The following is a 17,433-nucleotide window of genomic DNA, read 5'->3' as shown; positions in this document are numbered from 1 at the left end:
AGCCAATATGTCTGTGTTTCTGATCTTTTATACTCTGTCAAATAGTTCATATATCTTAATCAGCGTATATTCTCATTATCATCATTATTTTAAATGTTTAAAAACCAAAATAGCCGGGCGCAGTGGCTCAAGCCTGTAATCCCAGCACTTTGGGAGGCCGAGGCGGGTGGATCACGAGGTCAGGAGATCGAGACCATCCTGGCTAACATGGTGAAACTCCGTCTCTACTAAAAATACAAAAAAACTAGCCGGGCGTGGTGGCGGGCGCCTGTAGTCCCAGCTACTCGGAGGCTGAGGCAGGAGAATGGCGTGAACCTGGGAGGCGGAGCTTGCAGTGAGCCGAGATCGTGCCACTGCACTCCAGTCTGGGTGACACAGCGCGAGACTCCGTCTCAAAAAAAAAAAAAAAACCAAAATATTGGGCCGGGCGCAGTGGCTCATACCTGTAATCCCAGCACTTTGGTAGACCAAGGCAGGCAGATCACGAGGTCAGGAGATCAAGACCATCCTGGCCAACACGGTGAAACCCCATGTTGGGCGAATTAGCTGGGCGTCGTAATTCCAGCTGTAATTCCAGCTGTAATTCCAGCTACTCGGGAAGCTGAGACAGGAGAATCGCCTGAACCAGGGAGTCGGAGTTTGTAGGGAGCCGAGATCCTGCCACAGCATTCCAGCCTGGCGACAGAACAAGACTTCGTAAAAAAAAAAAATATATATATATATATATATATATATATAGAGAGAGAGAGAGAGAGAGAGAGAGAGAGATTTTATGAGAATATTCGACTTCATCAAATATTTACTTTTTTCCCCCTAAATTTAAGTGTTTATGCTTACCTGACCAAAAGGAATGTCTTACTTTGATCTGCTATGAGAAAATACCTAAGAATAGGTATGTTATAAATAATGGAAATTTATTTCTCACAGTTCTGAAGGCTGGGAACTTTAATAACAAGGCACCAGCAGGTTTGGTGTCTAGTGAGGGCTCAGTCTCTGCTTCCAAGATGGAGCCATGAACACTGCTTCCTCACATGGCAGAAGGGATGAAAGGGCAAAAAAGGGATTGAGTTAGATCCCTTCAGCCCTTTTATAAAAGCATTAAATCATTCACGAGGGCAGAGCCCTTATGACTTAATCATCTCCTAAAGGCCACACCTCTTAATACTGCTGCATTGGGGATTAAGTTTCAACATGAATTTTGGAGGGGACAAAAACATTCTAACCACAGCCAGGAGTATATTTGTTACCTCAGATCAATTATTGTTATTATGATCTTTTTTCATAACATTTAATTATCTGAGTTGAGATTATGTACCCCCAAGCCAGGGTTGTAAATAAACATTTCACTGCTTGTTGAGTTCTGAATCTTTATTTTTCCCTTAGCTGTTATTCTGTTCTTCAGCCTTCAGCCACTATTCTACATTAACTTTATTGACAACAGAGTCCTATCTGATAAGGTATGTCGTTTGCAGGAATCAGCTTATCATCAGATGAGTTTGGGAGGATGCCTATGAGGATACCTTTACACTACCTATCTCACTCCCAGACAGCTGAACACATACTCAATCAGTTGACTAAATCCTAACCCACTGAGGGGGCCTGACCCCATCCATTGACTGTGAAAAATCACAGGAGTAAGGAAGACTCAGCTTCTCCCTTCCCAAATATTCTCATCCTGAGTCAGACATGGGTTCATTTTCAAGTCTCAATCCAGAACAATAATAACAAAAATACAGAGGCAATATCTGCAACAGGGGAATGGTGATCAAGGGAGAGAGAAGGGTGAGCTGATAAATAAGAGATAAGGACATGAGGAATCAATCATATGGGGACCTGTAGGCCAGCGTCAGGAAGTGGACTTGGAGTGGAGCCAGCAAGTGGAAGCCACTGAAGGGCTTAGACTGAGGAGTGAAGTGGTCTGACTTATAGTTTTGAAAGATGATTCTGCTCTACTGCCCTGTACTAAGTCAGCTAGACAATCAGCAAAGGATGCATACTAGAGATGAGTAATTGTCATTGCAGAGAGTTACAGAATTCTGCAAGGATCTAACTGTTCCACAGGCTGAGGCTGAAACAAAATTTGAAACTGAGAAAGGCATGAGGGGAACTCAGGAAGTGTCTGAGGTATTAATTTATTTTACAACCGTATATTTGAAATGCCCCCCATACATGTGATGGTTATTAAACACTGACCCTTCACTCTAAAAATAGCATCTGTCTGTAGGGTTCACCTGTTTAGATATAAATTTTATTAGGAAGATCTTGAGTAGCAGTTTGGAGTGTGAAAAATTTTGATGACAAGGAAACTAAAATTATTAAGGCTTACACTAAGTCAATGGCAGAAAATAGGAAGGGGTACAGATCCAAAGCTTCTTCAGAAGATAAAATTGATAAGCTGGAGAACAATTGCACATAGGTGAGAGACAGCATATCTTAGGATAGTGTTTCTCAGACATTTTTTATGGTAAAAGGAAATGCATTCTGTATCAAAAGAACTTCCCTCCCCAAGCCTCCCCATACACAAACATACTCTTTAATCATCAAAGTTTTACAAAATAATACATACCTTTGCTAAGTATTATTGCAATCTGTACCATTGTATTTGCAATGGTCTCTAATTTTTTGTATTCCATTGTTTCTATTTTAAAATATTTTCTGCATAAATTGATCACATCACCACAGCTTGAAAAGCATTGATTTATAGTCACTCTAGCTTTCCAGCTTGGCAACAGAGAAATATTGATGAACAGATCATCAAGATGAGGAATACCAAAGAAGAAAGGAAGACTGTTTGCAAGCTAAGAGTCAGCATTGGATATATTAGGGAGTTTCACATATAATACTTCATTTAAAGTTTATAAGTACCTAATTCGGAAATCATTATTCCAATTTTAAAGATGAAAAAATAAGTCTCATAAAAAATAGTTTTCAAAAATAGTACAGGCATAAAGTACAACTTAAAACAATTTTTAATATTCCCCCATTTAAGATTAAATATTTTGCCAGGATCTCTTTTAACTAATATGAACTTTGCTTTATTTCTGAAAAGCTAAAACTACAGGTAAGTACTGTTATTAAACTTCTGACTGTATCCACAGTCTATTTTCAGTAGTGCTTTGTATATTTAGTTTATAAAATAAACTCTTTCTTTTCTTTCTTCGGGTAACAACCACTTTTCATATGGAAATAACAAACCAAATCGTAAATCTGGTTGTCCTGTGGTTGAGAAGAGAATAAGAGACCTTAACTGTTTTTTCTCTGCATTGTACTTTTTCATAAAATTTTTAAACTGCCAGGGACTGTAGAGATCATCTAGTGAAGACATCCAACTCCTTTATTTCACAGATGAGAAAACTGATCTCATCTATTTATTGGCAGAACTGGGTGTGTAGGAAACCCAAGGAAGTCATGTGTCTGCCATTTAAAATTTGTAATTATTCAACTCCCCTCTCAACTCCTCTCTGCAAACATCCTAGTTGCCTAGTTGCTCTTTCCACAAAAAATTATCTCCCAAGTGTCCAGATCACACAATAGAACACAAAGAAAGATTTAAGCACAAGGCAGAGGAAAGGGTGGAGTTGCTAACATCCTCCTTCTTCCTACAGTGGGTTCAAAGCTTTTTTTTTTTTTCACTCCTACTTCAGTACACACAGACTGAATTATCCATGTGTAGAAGCCACACTATTTTATGTCCAGGTCCTACAGAGATTAGAAAATTGTTTCTCTCTTACTATGTTGATGATTAACAGCCAGCATACCAAAGACTCACTTTCCTCTTCACTTTTCTGTTTTCCTGTCCCTTCCAACTCTGTAAAACAGTCTTATATATGCTACTACATGTTTGTGTTCCTTACAGCTGTTTCATCAGGACATCCTTCTGGACACAGGGCCTCCTCTTGGCTCCTTGTCATTGGAGGGTGGAAAGCTACAGGGAGAGAGTCACATAGAGGGATTCAGTCTTGACCCTAGCAATTGCTTGTGTACTTCGAATCCCAAATACGGGCAACTGTTTTCCAGTCAGTGCAGTAAATGGAGTTCAATTATTTTTGGCATTAAAAAAAAAAAAAAAAAAAAAACTGTCCTAGACATGATTCTGATGCAAGCCCAGATGCACAGGGAGCATAACCCCTTTATTGGGGTACACTGGGCCTGGATGGGACAGAGAGGGGAGTGTGTGCAGAGAGGGGAGTGTGCAGAGAGGTTTGTGTGCAGAGAGGGGAAGGGGATGGCATGCATACTAGGAGGCTGAGGCAAGAGTGGAAAGGGCAGCTTTGTTCAGAAGCACCGAGTGGGGCTGAATGAGCATGTGCCCCAAGCATGTATGGAGATGGTCTCTTCACCAGTCTTACAGCAATTTAAACTCTTTGTTTGTGTGAGACAGGGTCTCGCTCTCTCACTCTGGCTGGAGTGCAGTGATGTAATCACAACTCACTGAAGCCTCGAACTCCTAGGCCTAAGCGTTCCTCCTACCTCAGCCTCCAGAATAGCTGTAAACTCTTGAAATAAAGCCAGAGCAGCCCTAGGGCTGTGTTGATGCCTAACCTCCCTCTTGGCCTTTACAGGAAAGAAGCAGGTGTCAAAGATATGGGACAGGCCTAACAGACCTCACAACTATTTAACGCTTATCAAAATCAGAAGTGTCCACTTAAATATGGTTACCTGGGTTACAGGTTACATTAAGACAGGCATTTGAGAATTCAGATCCGTTAAACATGACAGAAACTCTCCTTGACCAAACTTTAGTCAGACTTCTCTGAGGCCTCTTGTCAACTAAGCCTTCCCAGCCCAGTTTTAGCAAAAACTTCTGCTGTCATCCTCCCACCCTGATCACCGTCTGTATCTGGTTAAATTCCTTGTTCCCTATCCTTGCTATCTTATCATCTTGGTCTGCCTTTACCAAGAATCCTGTTAGGGCAATTCAGCAAGAATCTCCCTAACCTTAATGTCTCCTCTTAGTAATTTCATCCACTGACCCCTTTACTCTGCTCCTTGGCCCTAAATCCCCTCTTGTCCTTGTTGTATTCAGAGTTGAGCCTGTGAAAGTTGCCAGTATCAAAATGGAGTGACTCCTGTCAAAACCCTAACAAAATGGAGGCAGGAAGCATAAGGAGGAGCTATTATGCACAAATGACTGTAACAGGACTTACCATATGACATTCCTCAAGACCAGTGTTCCAAAATAGCCATCTGCACAAGAATACTTACCTAGCAAGGCTGTTTCTATCCATGAACAAGCACCAACTCCTATAATAACCTATGCACCTTTTTTCAAGGCTGCTTACATAGTCATCTTTACATGAAGATGAAGAATCTTCTACCCCAAGGGTATGCCTATGATGCATCATAGGCTGCTTGTGATTGCAACCCCCTGCGTATTCCCAAACAAGCTCATTTGTCCTGTGGGAAGAAAAACTGTCGCAGGTGTTTGCAAAAGTTTGTATACCTAGAATGTGTTACAATAGTTGGAAAATTCTAATATTGATGATGACTAATTTCAACTGTCTAATAGCTAACTATATTAGGGTTCTCCAGAAAAAAACAGAACTAATAAAATGAAGGAGGGGGAAGAGATTGAGAGAGGTGTCTATGTATCTAGATATAGCTAGATAGATGATAGATAGATAGATAGATAGATAGATAGATAGATAGATAGATAGATATCTTTATAGATATATTCATGTCTATAGATAAAGACAGAGAAGCAGAGAAAGACGCACAGAAATTGATTGATTTTAAGGAATTGTAACATGCAATTGTTTGGACTGGCAAGTACAAACCACATAGGCCAGACCAGAAGGTATAATTGAATGAGAGTTGCTGTTGCAGTCTTGAGTCCAAGTTCCACAGGACCACAGGCTGGAAACCCAGGCAGGATTTCTATATTATAGACTAGAGAAGAATTCCTTCTTTGGGAAATCACTGTCTTTGCTCTTAAGGCCTCAACTAATGGGATGAGGCCCATCCACATTTTGGAGAGTAATCTGCTGTACCCAAAGTCTACTAATTAGCTATCAATCACATCTAAAAACTACCTTCACAAAAATGTCTAGATTGCTGTTTGACCAAACAACGGGACACTATAGCCTAGCCAAGTTGACACATAAAATGAATCATGGCACCAGCTAACACTAACTTTGCTTCTCACAACCAGAGGAATTATTTAATATTGTCATATAATGAAATTATACTACTTTTTAAAGTCATTGCTTCAGGTTGACATATAAAACCATTTTAACTTTTTAAATTGATCTGAATTGCTAATGTGTGCCTAATTTTTATAAATAATCCCTTAATTTTATTTAAAATGAAACAAAAATTGATGGGAAAAAAACTGTGTGTGTGTATGCATGTGTGGTATCAGGGGTGAGAGGAAGAGATTACCTGGCAAAAACTACAATTTTATTCTGTAGTAGTAGTCAGTGCAATTTAGCACTAAATTTTTAAAACTCTCAAAATCGAACGTACACAGAGAAATGAGAAAAATCCAAAGATTTAAATTCATCACCAATATCTTCCCTGGGTTATATACCTTAAATTATACCAGATAAACTAATTCTGGAAGAGAAAACAACACTATTCCCTATGACTATATATTAGCATATGGCTTTCAAGTAAACAAAGAACAGCAGTTTCACCAAAATACACTTTGCCAACACTTTCCTCCTTTTCCAGAGGAGAAAAGGAATATAAAAAATAATAGCAAAATATGTCAGTTTCTAAAACAGGCTCATAGTTACATGAGTTTGTGTGGAGAATCTTGTGGTTACTTAAAAAAATAATAATAATTAGTCATAGCAGTATCCTCCCTCTCGCTTGACTTTGACTTCTCCAGCTTACACATTCCCTCTGTGAGGCTCAGCTCAAGTTCACATGTAAAGTCAGCAGAAATGTGAAGCTCTGCTGCTCAACACTACAGCTAATACAGCTGTGCATCACTCAGCACAGAAAACAAAGTGGTTATATCTTCTTCTGTTAATTAATTTTTACATTTTTTCTTCATTATGAAATCTTTCAAACACTTAAAAATAAGTTTATACCTAACACTCAGATCTAACAAATGTTAAATTTTTAACTGTTTCAGAAATTTTTGGGAAAAAAAATGAAAAATGACAGATACAGAGAAAACCCCTCTCACTTCCTTCTCCAGTCCTTTTATCTGAATTACTCATCCCCTTCTACCTGACACCCTCCCTTTCCAGACATGACTAATATCTTGATAGAATATATATCCTTCCTATCTTGATTTTTATTGCTCTTAACCACATAAAATTTTGCCAGCAAAATTATAGGGATCATTTTACATTATTTTTAATTTTGTATGAATAGATATTTGCAGCTCAATTATGTATGTATGTATTTATGTATTTATGTATGTATTTATTTATTTATTTTGAGACCGAGTCTTGCTCTGTCGCCCAGGCTGGAGTGCAGTGGCTGCAACTCAGCTCACTGCAACCTCCACCTCCTGGGTTCAAGTTATCCTTCTGCCTCAGCCTCCCCAGTATAGCTGGGACTACAGGCACACACCACCATGCAGGGCAAATTTCTGTATTTTTAGTAGAGATGGGGTTTCACCATACTGGCCAGGCTGGTCTGGATCTCCTGACCTCCTGATCCACCCGCCTCAGCCTCCCAATGTCCGGAGCTGCGCGCCCCGGCCATAGCAAATAATAATTAATGATTAAACGCCCGAGCTCTATTCCTTTCCACCTTCTACCTCCTCCCTAGATTTGTTGTTTCTCTTTTGTATCAATACCTCATAAAAGATGGCGCTCTTCCTGTTTTTTCTTCACCTGTTTTTCCCCCGCGCGGCGAAAATTGTTACTTTGTAGCGCAGGCACCATCCCGCTCCGGGAAAATTACCAACTGACAGCGCAGGTGCAACATGACCTTCGACCAGAGAAACCAATACCTACTTGGTCACGCCCTCCGCGATGAGATCATCTCCGCCTCTGGCCCAACCCCTTCCCCTCCAAGTGTATATAAGGCATTGCATTACCGCCATTAAACGAGACTTGATCAGAGCACTGTCTTGTCTCCATTTCTCGTGTCTCTTGTCCCCCAAATTCCCACTCCCTCCTCCAGGGCCTGCTTCCACGATCCCGCGGGCCGGGATATCCCAAAGTGCTGGGATTACAGGCATGAGCCATCACGCTCGGCCCAATTATTTATTTTATTTTATTTATTTATTTATTTATTTATTTATTTATTTATTTATTTATTTCAGACAATCTCTTACTCTGTCACCCAGGCAGAAATGTAGTAGCGCGATCTCAGCTCAGCACAACCTCCCCCTCTCAGACTCAAGTGATCCTCCCACCTCAGTCTTTCAAGTTGCTGGGACTACAGGTGTGCACCACCCTGCCCAGCTAATTTTTGGAGAGATGGGATTTCGCCATGTTGCCCAGGCTGGTCTTGAACTCCTAAGCTTAAGTGATCCACCTGCCTTGGCCTCCCAAAGTGCTGGGATTACAGGCATGAGCCACCATGCCTGGCAATTAATTTTTAATTTAACTTTATGGTTTCAAAATGTACCAAATATGATTCATGTAGATCCAGTTCATTTAATTTAACTGCCAGATGGTAGTCTACTAAATATATGATAAACTACTTATTTCTTTGTTGATAAATATTTAGATGGTATCCCACTTTTTTCTTTTAATAACAGTGCTACAAGGAATAATCTTGTACATGTTTTCTTATGTACATGTAAAAGAATAGAGCATCCACCTAGAAGTGAAATCTCTGGGATATGTACTATACTCAGTCCACTTTCCTTGATATTATCCAAGTGTTTTTCCAAAGTAGTTGACTAATTTACATAGCCACTGAGAGCGTATGAGAGACTGTTTCTCCACACCTCCAAAAGCTGATTATTGTTGACGTTTTAGTGGTCAGAGGCCTGCCAGTGGTAACTGTGAAATGGTATTCCATTTTCAAACCCATGAGCATACTCTCTCAACTATTCAGATTAAAGACCTTTTCAGCTGTTTATCTTCCCAGCTTCTTTTTTAAATAGAATCTTCAGTTTGTTTGATTTACCCAATTTTCAATTAGGTAACTTGTCTTAAGCTTATTCATTTTCAGAAGACTTTTTTACTATAGTAAGATACCAATATTTTGTTGCTACAAATGTCATAAATTGCTTTTCTTCAATTATTATTTTTTATTAACTTTCTTCAATGTATCCTGTATTATAGGGCTTTGCATTTTAATAAGGTCAAGGTTATCACTAATTTCCTTTGAAGTTTTGTGCTTATGATCATCCTCTTTAAAATATGGGATTCTCCTGTATTTCCCTCCAAAATCTTTATAAAATTTTTCTCATATTGGGGTCTTTAATCTATCTCGAATTTATTTTAATGTGTCACAAATTGCAAATTTTTAATAAGGATAATAAACTTTATTCTATGCTGAATCTCCCTATTGTGGCTTGGTTTTCTAAATTCCTTTATTTCTGTTGTTATTACTTCTTTCTACCTTCTTAAGATTTACTATTTTCCTAACTTCTTCACTTAAACGTTCCTCAGTTAAATATTTAGCTAATAATTTTCCAATTGTTTTGTCCTACTACAGACATTTAAGGTTAACATTTTTCCCGTGAGTATACTTTTTGTTGTAGTCTATCAGTTGTGCTTCTCTTGTTTTTCAGATCTAAATAGTCTATAATTTGCAATACAATTTCTGCTTTAAGCTATAAAATATTTGGAAAAGTACATTTTGGCATTATTTACTAATTTTATTGCAATGTTTTCAGAGAACATGTTTTTTGTGTTACCAACTCTTAGAGACTGTCTTTGTGGCCAAGTACATGAACAATTTTAAAATATATCCTATGGATGGACTTCAGGTGCCAGCCAAGATGAAATAAGCCTGCTAGAATCCTTCTCTTTCACTCATTACAATTAAAAATTCAGGACAAAATACTAAAACACTTAAATGAGGATGATTCTGAAACAAAATAATAGCAAGAAGGTTGATGAGAGACATCAAAACTCAAGAAAAAAAATGACCAGTATGCCAATAGTGAGTTTCCTATGATATTTTTCCTTCAAGATCATCTGGTCTTGACTTAAGGATGGGCCAAATCAGGGAACAATGTGATGGGAACAGACCCCAAAAACTTTGAGAAAACTCTGGTTTTCTGTCAGAGTACTATGAAACTGGGACTCTAAGAGGTGGAAAGTGGAGGTTGAAGGTGAAATCCCAATGTGTTTTTCTCTCCCTCTGCCCCAAGGCCAGCTTCACTGACCAGCTTCAGTGCATGTAGAGGCAGCAGCATGAATGTAAGCCCTAGAAATCCATCTTTCTGGACAGAGGAAGCATGCAAATGGGCCTCTAGGGGCCTCTGTGTTTAAAGACCGTAGAAGGAATTCCCATTTTTATTTTCTGTCTTTTCTTTCATTACTTCATCCCCCGGGTATATCTAATAACACAGAACTGTGCCACTGTGTGGAAGACTTAGACAGAAGACTCTTGGCCAGAGGGACTGGAAAAAGGGACCCCTGGGAGGCAGACTCTGTGAGAGAAAATTATTTTTTAAAAAGAGAGAGAGAGAGGGAGAGAGAAGCGGGCCCGCGCGGCTCGCAGCGGCAGCGTCGCCGCAGTGCAGGGGCAGCAGCAGCAGTGGTGGCGGCAGCAGCGGCGGCACGCGCGGATGTCGCGGGGTCTCGCGGCAGCATGGCGGCCTACCTGATCATGAGCGGCAACGGCTACGTGCCCGAGGACTGCCTCACCGCGCAGCAGCTCTTTGCCAGCGCTGAGCGCCTCACCTGCAACGACTTCCTGATTCTCCCAGGATTCATAGACTTCGTGGCTGATGAGGCGGACCCGACCTCAGCCCTGACCCGGAAGATCACGCTGAAGATGCCGCTAATCTCCTTCCTCCATGGACACTGTGACAGGCCAACATAGCCATCGCAATGGCTCTGATGGGAGGTATTGGTTTCATTCACCACAACTGCACCCCAGAGTTCCAGGCCAACGAGTGGCGGAAGGTCAAGAAGTTTGAACAAGGCTTCATCACGGACCCCGTGGCGCTGAGCCCCTTGCACACTCTGGGTGATGTGCTGGAGGCCAAGATGTGGCAAGGTTTCTCAGGCATCCCCATCAGGGGGACAGGCACCATGGGCAGCAAGCTGGTGGGCATCATCACCTCCAGAGACATCAACTTTCTTGCTGAGAAGGACCACACCAACCTCCTCAGTGAGGTGGTGATGCCAAGGAAGGAGCTGGTGTTGGCTCCAGCAGGCTTTATGTTGAAAGAGGCAAATGAGATCCTGCAGCATAGCAAGAAAGGGAAGCTGTCTTTCGTCAATGATAGCCATGAGCCGGTGGCCATCACCGCCTGCACAGACCTGAAGAAGAACCAAGACTAACCTCTGGCCTCCAAGGATTCCCACAAGCAGCTACTGTGCAGGGCAGCTGTGGGCACCCCTGAGGATGACAAATACCCCCCAGACCTGCTCACTCAGGCGGGCGTAGACATCATAGTCTTGGACTCCTCCCAAGGGAACTTGGTGTATCAGATTGCCATGGTGCATTACATCCAACAGAAGTACCCCCACCTCCAGGTGATTGGAATGACAGCAGCCCAGGCCAAAAACCTGATTGACGCTGGTGTGGACGGGCTGCGCATAGGCATGGGCTGCGGCTCCATCTGCATCACCCAGGAAGTGATGGCCTGCCCTTGGCCCCAGGGCACTGCTGTGTACAAGGTGGCCGAGTATGCCCTGTGCTTTAGTGTGCCCATCATAGCCAATGGCGGCATCCAGACCATAGGGCACATGGTCAAGGCCCTGGCCCTTGGAGCTTCCACAGTGATTATGGGATCCCTGCTGGCCGCCACCACAGAGGCCCCCAGCGAGTACTTCTTCTCAGACGGGGTGCGGCTCAAGAAGTACCGGGGCATGGACTCACTGGATGCCATGGAGAAGAGCAGCAGCAGCCAGAAATGATACTTTGGTGAGGGGAATAATGTGAAGATCCCGCAATGTGTCTTGGGCTCCATCCAGGACAAAAGGTCCATTCATAAGTTCGTGTCCTATCTCATAGCGGGCATTCAACACAGTTGCCAGGATATCCGGCCGCAGCCTGTCTTTCAATCCTTGATGTACTCAGGAGAGCTGAAGTTTGAGAAGCAGACCACGTCGGCCCAGATCAAGGGTGGCATCCACAGCCTGCACTCTTTTGAGAAGCGGCTGTACTGAGGACAGTCGTGGAGGCCAAGGTGGTGGAGGGGGTGCACCCCAGTGTCCACTTTTGGGCACAGCCTCCCTCTGTAACTGAGTGATCCACAGATTTGCACTATAGGTTCCCCAGTTCCTTTCCAGGGAGAGAGGAGGGGAGGTTCTGAGGGGTCTGCGGCCTCTCGCTGGGCACCGTCTGCAGACACTGGACTGCTCTCTGGGCCAGGCTGCCCTGGGAACCCCCCAACACACACACACACCAGCCCAGCCAGCCAGGCTCTCAGGCCCTGTGCATGCTTCAGGTCTTGCTGCAGCCTGCTCCAGCCCAGCCCCCACCCCAGGGGCAGGAGGTCCCTCCTGGCTTCTTCTGTAGGGCACCTCCCTGCCCCCAGCCCCCCAGGAAATGGTGTTCTCCTGGCCCTGCCTCTGGTCCTTCCCGGGCCACTACCCCCTCAGCCATATGGCACTTCTGAGCTCTTGACCTAACCCAACAGGAGGTCTCCACCCACTTCCCCCGCCCTAGGCTACCCTTGGGCCCTGCTCCTCAGGCCACTCCCCTGTCCCTGGCCCTGGGGAGGAGGCTGCCCTGATCATGGCCTCCTCGCCTCCCTGTCATTCCTGACTCACACCATCCCCAGGTATACCATTCCTGCCCTCTCCTCAGCTGCAGTAGAAGGCACACTTTACATACCTTGGAATCACAGTTGTGTCATTGTGTATTAAATAATAAGAACAAATCAAGCAAGTCTCATCGCCTCCAAAGAAAATAATAAAAATAAAAAATAAAATAAAATAAAATAAAATAAAATAAATAAGCAGTGAAGAACAAAATTCCCTGGTGTGCCCCCAAACTCTGCCTGTATGGAACACATCCAAAGAAGCATAGCAAAAGCTTTAAGAATTGATCTGTGAATCAGCTCCAAAGTCTTACACTAATCCCTGACTGTTTCAGATAACACAATAAAGACTTTAAACCCTGAACTGACATTCGAACTAGCACCAGTGTAAGGCAAGATAGAACTCATGGTCTGAACCTAATTTGATTTATTAATAAACAAAACATCTTCAGAGGATTTTAACAAGAGGCAGAGTCTCACAACACATTACTCAAAATTTTGAAGATGTAATGCAAAATTGCTCAACACACAATAACAAAAAAAAAAAAAAAAAAAAAAAAAAAAAAAAAGTTGGACCTGCTTTCCAGAGAAACAACTATCAACAAATGTCAAATCTAAGATGATCCAGATGTTGGAATAAAGACTTTATTGTAGCTATTATAACCATGCTCCATGAGGCAAAGGTGAATGCTCTTGAAATTAATGGAAATAAAGATGTTCTTAACAGAGCAATAGAAACTACTGGAAAAAGAAAAGGGAAAAATTGGACATTTAAAAAATAAAAAATACAACATCTGAAATTTTTAAATTCCCTAGACGGTTCAATAAAAGAATAGAGATAACAGAGGAAAAAGTCAGTAAACTTTAAAAATTGATCAATAAAAATTGTCTAGTCTAAATAACAGAGAGAAAAAGATTGAAAATGAAAATGACCAGAGCCTCTAGGGCCTATAGATAATATAATAACAGTATTCAAAAAACCTAGTAATTGTGTCATTGGCATCTATGAAATAAAGGGAAAAAATGATTGGTGAAGAAAAATATTTGAAGATGTAGTGGATGAAAAACTTCCAAGTTCAGTGAAAGACATAAATTTACAGAAAAAATTCAACAAGTTCAGAAAAATAGTTTAAACTCAAACAAGACTTACGGGAAATTATAACAAAGGGAAACTTGTAACCTTAGGAATGAGGATAAAGCAAAAGAAATGGTTGGGTATCTGAATAAATCTAATTTAATATTTTTCTCCTCTCATTTTATTAAAATATATATGACTTTTGAAAGCAAATTTTATAACATTTCTAGAAAGGTTCCAGTGTATGTACATGTAATGGACATGACAGAGCAAGTAGATAGAAAATCAGTAAGGACACAGAAGGCATGAACAACACTATCAACCAACTTGACCTAATTGACATTTGTAAAACACTCTTGCCCACTAATGGCAGAATGCATAGTCTCCTCAAGTGCACATAGAACATTCACCAACATAGACCATAAAACACCTCAAAAAGTTCAGAAAAAATCAAATTATATTTTGTATATATTATACATTATACTTTCCAAACACGAGTAACAGAAAAAAAAATCTGTAAAGCACCTAAATATTTGAAAATTAAACAAACCATAAGTCAAACAAGTAGTAGAGTGGGAACTTGGAAAATATTTTGAAATAAATGAAAACACAAATTAACTATATAAGGAATGAAAGAGATGATCCTACAGACTCCACAGTCTTTCATCAAAGAGATGAAAGAGATGACTCCTACAGACTCCACAGATATTAAAAGACTAATGGTACCAACAACTCTATGCCCATGATTTAAACAGCTTAAATGTGATAGACCACTTCCTTGAAAAATGTAAATTACCAGAACTCACTAAATAGTAAATTGTCTATGTCTTCATCTAGTAGAAAGTTAAATATTTTATTTAAAAACTTCCAAAAATGAAAACTGTAGTCCCAGATGGTAAATCTTACTAAATTTTTAACAAGTAATACTAATTTCACATAATTTCTTGAAGAAAAGGAAGCTGAGGCTGAGAGGTATAGATTTCCCAACTCATTTTACGAAGCCAGGACTACCTTGATACCAAAATCAACCAAAAATATTACAATAAAAGTAAATTACAATGCACTATTTCTCGTGAATATAAACAAAAAAGATCTTCAACAATTTGAATCCAGTAATATACTTAAAAGATAATATAAAATTATCTTTTACTTTATTTAATGAAATTAAAATTACAATTACATATCTATCAGAATGACTGTAAAATAAAACAAACACACAAAAAAACCTGACAATGCCAAGTGCTAGCAGAAATGCAAACCAACAGGAACTCTCATACAAAGCTGAAGAGAATGCAAAATGACACAGCCACTCTAGAAAACAATGCCTTATAAAGTCAAACATATACTTGGCATACAGCTCAATAACCCCACATTTTAGCATTTACCTAAGTGTGATAAAAACTCATATTCACACAAATGTGGTAATTTTAAAACAAATGTGTTAGTATCATCAGGAACTGAAAACAACACAAATGTCCCTCACTTGGGGACTGGATAAATAAATGTAATGCATTCATATAATGAAATACTATTCAGCAATAAGAAGGAATAAAGTATTGATGCATGCAATAAATGAATGAATCTCAACTCTATTATTCTAAGAGAAATAAACCTTTCTCCAAAGTTAATATACAGAATAATTCCATGTATATTATTTTCTAGAAAAGGCAAAAGAGAATTGCAAGAACTCTACATGAAAAAACAGCAAATTTATGGTACATAAATATTTTAAATAAATTTTTAAAATACTCTGTGGGTGTTTGAAAACAATTTCCTTCATCTACTTATTATTTGTAGTGTTCTATATATGCAATCTATCATTTGATGAAAATTATGTCAAAATCTCCCACTACAATTGATAATTTGTCCATTTCAACTTTAATACTATTGATTTTTACTTTATGAATTTTTTTCAGGATATTATTTGCTTTTAACATACATGTATTCAGGATTGCTGTATTTTCTAGTGAACTAGGCCGTTACTTCTACTTAAAGTCCTTTTTGTTTCAAAGTCTATTTTGCCTTTCATTAATATTGCAAAATAGTTGTTGGGTTCATCTTTGCCTGCATATGTTTTTACATTTCACTATTTTCATCTTTCCATTATGATCATGTATAGGTATATTTCTCATAAACAGCATGTAACTGGATTTTTTTTTTTTAAACAGGGTCTCACTCTGTCACCTGGGCCAGAGAACAGTGGCATGATCATGGCTCACTGCAACCTCCACCTTCTGGGCTCAAGAAATGCTCCCACCTCAGCATCCTGAATAGCTACGACTACAAGCATGCGCCACCACACTTGGCTAATTTTTAAATTTTTTTATAGAGGCGAGGTCTCATTATATTGCCCAGGGCTGGTCTCCAACTCCTGGGTTAAGCAGTCTTCCTGCCTTGGCCTCCCAAAGTGCTGAGATTACAGGCATGGGTCACTGTACCTGGTCACAACTGGATTTTTAAAATTTAATTTGAAATTACCTATCTTTTAAGAGGTAAATTTATCATTAGCATTTATGTTTTTAATACCTCATTTTGTATTTTATTTTATGTCTCCTGGTTTTTATTTACTTATTTTTTTTCAACTCCCAAGTGCTTGGAGTATCTTTTTTAAATTTACTTATTGCTCTTTCCTTTTTTAAAACAACTGAGTCTTTTATTGGTTTGTGTTTGTTTTATATTCTATTGCTCTTCTATAGAATTTATCCTTAAATATATTACATGCATTCTTGACTTAACAGAGTGAAAATTTAATCAGTATCACTAGCTCCCTCCAAAATATCAGATTTGAGAAAGCTTTAACTCCAGTCATTCATCTCTGATTTTTTCATGCAAGTTGAGCTTTAACTCCAGTCATTTATCTCTGATTTTTTTCATTCAAGTTGGGCTCCGTCTTTTTTTTTAAAGCACTCAAAATTCGTCATCGCCATTATTATTTTTTATTTTTATTTTTTGAAACACAGTCTTCATGTGTCTCCCAGGCTGGAGTGCAGTGGCGCGATCTCGGCTCACTGCAAGCTCCACCTCCCGGGTTCACGCCATTCTCCTGCCTCAGCCTCCCGAGTAGCTGGGACTACAGGCGCCCGCCATCACACCCGGCTAATTTTTTGTATTTTTAATAGAAACAGGGTTTCTCTGTGTTAGACAGGATGGTCTCGATCTCCTGACCTCGTGATCCACACACCTTGGCCTCCCAAAGTGCTGGGATTACAGGCGTGAGCCACCGCACCCAGCCAATTTTTTTTATTATTGCTTTTGATATTCATTGTTTATTTAGATTCATCTACAGGTTAATTCATTTCTTTGCAGAGATGTTAATGCACACTTTAATCAATTTCTTTGATTTCCTATTCATTGTTCCCTCTCCTTCTTTTTCAAAGTGCATAATTTGATGTTTCCTTTAGATTCTGTGAATAATAATACTAATTACTATTTTCAATTCTAAATTTTCTGAATATTTTTAAATTTTATTGATACTCTGTTACAACAAAATGTTATCTGGTCCTGGGTACCAGAAATGGATGTTGAGCCTCCTAGGTGAGGGAAAAGCACTAAG

General features: G+C 39.9%; 1 pseudogene; it reads left to right on the top strand.

Annotated features, from left to right (window-relative positions):
* Positions 1-8,439: 8,439 nt before the first annotated feature.
* On the top strand, positions 8,440-13,341 carry LOC101019206 (annotated as a pseudogene).
* The last annotated feature ends 4,092 nt before the right edge of the window (positions 13,342-17,433 follow it).

The sequence above is a fragment of the Papio anubis genome, chromosome 10 (genome assembly GCF_008728515.1).
Source record: "Papio anubis isolate 15944 chromosome 10, Panubis1.0, whole genome shotgun sequence".
Classification (NCBI taxonomy): Eukaryota; Metazoa; Chordata; class Mammalia; order Primates; family Cercopithecidae; genus Papio; species Papio anubis.
This window is presented reverse-complemented; position numbering and strand designations above follow the sequence as displayed.